Source organism: Berghia stephanieae, chromosome 12, assembly GCF_034508935.2.
Source record: "Berghia stephanieae isolate SIO BIC M18660-M18661 chromosome 12, UCSD_Bste_1.3, whole genome shotgun sequence".
NCBI lineage: Eukaryota > Metazoa > Mollusca > Gastropoda > Nudibranchia > Aeolidiidae > Berghia > Berghia stephanieae.
Genome location: NC_088371.1, coordinates 4672734 through 4677470, shown reverse-complemented (window position 1 = coordinate 4677470; position 4737 = coordinate 4672734). Strand labels below are relative to the sequence as shown.

The following is a 4737-nucleotide window of genomic DNA, read 5'->3' as shown; positions in this document are numbered from 1 at the left end:
GTAGAAAAGTGCCAGAAGACAATAGAGAATAAAAAATTTTTTCGCGGCGGTGGTGGGGTTTGAACCTGCGACCTTATTGGTACGACAACTCCGCCTGGCAGGTGAGAGCGTGGCTCTACCGTGTGAGCTATCCACGAACACAAAAATATTCGTTTCAAACCCAAAGTCATTTCTAGATCCCTCTCTCACCCACTTCTTGAGATCGCCGATTCGTTCGCCACCATCGCGAAGTAATTTTGACCAGCAGTTAAGCTTAATAGCCAATATTCTCATCACAAACATATAACATAGAAACGATTGAGACATTGAGTATGCTCCGGTGTATGGGGTGAATTTTTAATTCAGAAAAGTGAGTGGAGCAGGCACTTATGTTGGTAACAACAAGATATGAAGTGAGTAGAAAAGTGCCAGAAGACAATAGAGAATAAAATTTTTTTTTTCGCGGCGGTGGTGGGGTTTGAACCTGCGACCTTATTGGTACGACAACTCCGCCTGGCAGGTGAGAGCGTGGCTCTACCGTGTGAGCTATCCACGAACACAAAAATATTGGTTTCAAACCCAAAGTCATTTCTAGATCACTCTCTCACCCACTTCTTGAGATCGCCGATTCGTTCGCCACCATCGCGAAGTAATTTTGACCAGCAGTTAAGCTTAATAGCCAATATTCTCATCACAAACATATAACATAGAAACGATTGAGACATTGAGTATGCTCCGGTGTATGGGTGAATTTTTAATTCAGAAAAGTGAGTGGAGCAGGCACTTATGTTGGTAACAACAAGATATGAAGTGAGTAGAAAAGTGCCAGAAGACAATAGAGAATAAAAAATTTTCGCGGCGGTGGTGGGGTTTGAACCTGCGACCTTATTGGTACGACAACTCCGCCTGGCAGGTGAGAGCGTGGCTCTACCGTGTGAGCTATCCACGAACACAAAAATATTCGTTTCAAACCAAAGTCATTTCTAGATCCCTCTCTCACCCACTTCTTGAGATCGCCGATTCGTTCGCCACCATCGCGAAGTAATTTTGACCAGCAGTTAAGCTTAATAGCCAATATTCTCATCACAAACATATAACATAGAAACGATTGAGACATTGAGTATGCTCCGGTGTATGGGGTGAATTTTTAATTCAGAAAAGTGGGTGGAGCAGGCACTTATGTTGGTAACAACAAGATATGAAGTGAGTAGAAAAGTCCCAGAAGACAATAGAGAATAAAAATTTTTTTCGCGGCGGTGGTGGGGTTTGAACCTGCGACCTTATTGGTACGACAACTCCGCCTGGCAGGTGAGAGCGTGGCTCTACCGTGTGAGCTATCCACGAACACAAAAATATTCGTTTCAAACCCAAAGTCATTTCTAGATCCCTCTCTCACCCACTTCTTGAGATCGCCGATTCGTTCGCCACCATCGCGAAGTAATTTTGACCAGCAGTTAAGCTTAATAGCCAATATTCTCATCACAAACATATAACATAGAAACGATTGAGACATTGAGTATGCTCCGGTGTATGGGGTGAATTTTTAATTCAGAAAAGTGAGTGGAGCAGGCACTTATGTTGGTAACAACAAGATATGAAGTGAAGCTCTCACCTGCCAGGCGGAGTTGTCGTACCAATAAGGTCGCAGGTTCAAACCCCACCACCGCCGCGAAAAAAATTTTTATTCTCTATTGTCTTCTGGCACTTTTCTACTCACTTCATAATTTGTTGTTACCAACATAAGTGCCTGCTCCACTCACTTTTCTGAATTAAAATTCACCCCATACACCGGAGCATACTCAATGTCTCAATCGTTTCTATGTTATATGTTTGTGATGAGAATATTGGCTATTAAGCTTAACTGTGGTCAAAATTACTTCGCGATGGTGGCGAACGAATCGGCGATCTCAAGAAGTGGGTGAGAAGGGATCTAGAAATGACTTTGGGTTTGAAACGAATATTTTTGTGTCGTGGATAGCTCACACGGTAGAGCCACGCTCTCACCTGCCAGGCGGAGTTGTCGTACAATAAGGTCGCAGGTTCAAACCCCACCACCGCCGCGAAAAAAAAAATTTTATTCTCTATTGTCTTCTGGCACTTTTTCTACTCACTTCATATCTTGTTGTTACCAACATAAGTGCCTGCTCCACTCACTTTTCTGAATTAAAAATTCACCCATACACCGGAGCATACTCAATGTCTCAATCGTTTCTATGTTATATGGTTTGTGATGAGAATATTGGCTATTAAGCTTAACTGCTGGTCAAAATTACTTCGCGATGGTGGCGAACGAATCGGCGATCTCAAGAAGTGGGTGAGAGAGGGATCTAGAAATGACTTTGGGTTTGAAACGAATATTTTTGTGTTCGTGGATAGCTCACACGGTAGAGCCACGCTCTCACCTGCCAGGCGGAGTTGTCGTACCAATAAGGTCGCAGGTTCAAACCCCACCACCGCCGCGAAAAATTTTTTTATTCTCTATTGTCTTCTGGCACTTTTCTACTCACTTCATATCTAATAGTATAGCATGCGCTTGGCTAAGAAGCTCATAACATTGCCATCCGGAAGTATAACGGACCAACATACAAAACTGTGTGTATCCATGAACGTTTATAGTCAGGTTAATACAGTTCAGTGAGCATTACTCATAAACGCGGATGGCAAAACAACAATAACAAAGACCTGAGTGACGTCATCTTCAAACTTTCTATAGATAGTATGCGCTTGACTAAGAAGCTCATAACATTGCCATCCGGAAGTATAACGGACCAACGCAAAAAACTGTCTATCCATGAACGTTTATAGTCAGGTTAATACAGTTCAGTGAGCATTACCTTAACGCGGATGGCAAAAAAGACCTGATTGACGTCATCTTCGAACTATCTATAGTATAGTTCCAAGGCGGACGTCCTCAGGAGCGCATGGTAGCTGCCCAATGTTGATCCCGTCAGCTTCCTTTCTGTTGCATTCCTCTATATGAAGTTGGCGTCACTCAGGTCTTTTGTTATTGTTCTTTGCCATCCATGTTTATGAGAAATTGGATTCATAGTCTGATGTCACGCCGCCCGGCAACGGCGGCCATCTTGGTTCTATACAAAGAAAATCATTACTTTTTATTCTTCATGCTGGCTAGAACTTTTCATATGCCTTGTGATCAAAATGTGTAAAAGTCAAAACATGATCCAATTTATGGGGTTTTTTTTTTTCTCTGGATACGCTTTTATGTCGTCAGGGAAATATTTCATACGGCGTCCGCCATTGTTCCGATAGTTTAGAGCCAGTGTTACTAAGTTACCATGCGTCATTAGGAAGGAAGTGACGTTACGACTGTTGAAGAGTATTCCCACTAAACTGTATTAACCAACTATAAACGTTTAAGGTGACGCATAGTTTTTAGTCTGTTGGTCCGTTATACTCCAGATGGCAATGTTGTGAGCTTTTTAGCCAAGCGCACTCTATTTATAGGATATATCATTAAAATAAATAGAGCATTCTTATCGCGCAATATCCAATAAACGTGCTCAAAACGCTTTACAAAGGGTCCCTGACTTACGGCAACACGTAACATGTAGAACGAGACATGACGCCTGTTAGGCGATATCATAATTTTTTTTTCCGACAAAGGCAACGCTGTTAACGACCAGGTACTCATTTTACACCTGAGTAGGTTGAGAGAATATGAGTAAAGGTCTTTTCCAAAGACTCAACTGTGCGCCGAGCGAGGCTCGAACCCTGGACCTTCCGATCCGAAAGCGAGTGTCATACAACAAGACCACAGAGCAGCCCATTGATCATGGTGAAATGGGGAAAATATTCCAAAAAAAAAAAAAAACAGGTTGCATTCAGGCCGGTGCAAAAACAAAAAAACAAAAAATAGGAAGGGGATGGGTGTGTGTGTGTGGGGGGGGGGGGGGGGTATTGAGGGATAATCGAAGTTTGCAACTTTTTTCTTAATGCTGTGACTTTTAGTTTATACATTAGCGTCTTTGGCAAATAATATCTGGCAACTCTGTTATTACGAAATCCTGGATTTATTATTTTTTTAACCCTCTCCTTACCACCCATTTTCAGAATTTTCCCCAAAACTTCATACCCACCCAACACAAAAACAGACATTTCTAACTCAAACAGAAAAGCAACACGCACATTCTATACATAATATTGTTAGACAATAATATGAGCTCTATTACAGAATGTCAAGATTTTATAGCTAAAGAAAAAAGAAATGAAATCTGGATGAGAAAAGTGACGGTTGCATCGTTACAAATGTGACGATTTTCCAATAGGTGGTAAGGAAAGGGTTAACCCAAGGCAAAAAAACACAAAATCGTTATTTGCCCTGCAGGTAAATTATTATGTTGATGCCGTACAGGAATAGAATCATCTCTAAGAATTGACTAAATAATCGTTCGCTGTTTAGAATATCTTCGCTTGTTTATACTTGCTTCAAGGAGTATTGAGTGAGTCGTTTCTGTGTTAGTATTGTGAGTTTTAACGATTTTTCCAACATATGATTTGTATCTTTTTGAAAAATTGTTGGTTGTAAAATTGGAATATCTGTCAAATGGCAGGTGGCTGTGAGTAAGCTTTAAAAAAAAATAAGATTTGGAATATTATAAAATATGGTTGATAGACGTGTGCAGGCTTTTAAGAAATTGGAATATTTAAATCATTTTCAATATTAATAAAACTGGAATATTTAAATCGTGTGTGAGCTTTAAAAAATTGGAATATTTCTTAGATATTGTAAGTAGCCGT

The 4737-nt window shown here is 40.7% G+C and overlaps 1 protein-coding gene across 2 annotated transcripts in view; it reads left to right on the top strand.

Moving 5' to 3' along the window:
• Positions 1 to 4737, top strand: part of LOC144958221 (uncharacterized) — a 106070-nt gene that overhangs the window by 56849 nt on the left and 44484 nt on the right. Inside the window, exon 1 of one of the 2 annotated variants that reach the window (XM_078890044.1) lies at positions 4403 to 4725. The exons of the other annotated variant lie outside the window; for it this stretch is intronic. The gene's annotated coding sequence lies outside the window, so the exon portion shown is untranslated. Of the gene's footprint in view, positions 1 to 4402; positions 4726 to 4737 lie in introns of those variants that run through there. 2 annotated transcript variants of the gene reach the window in all.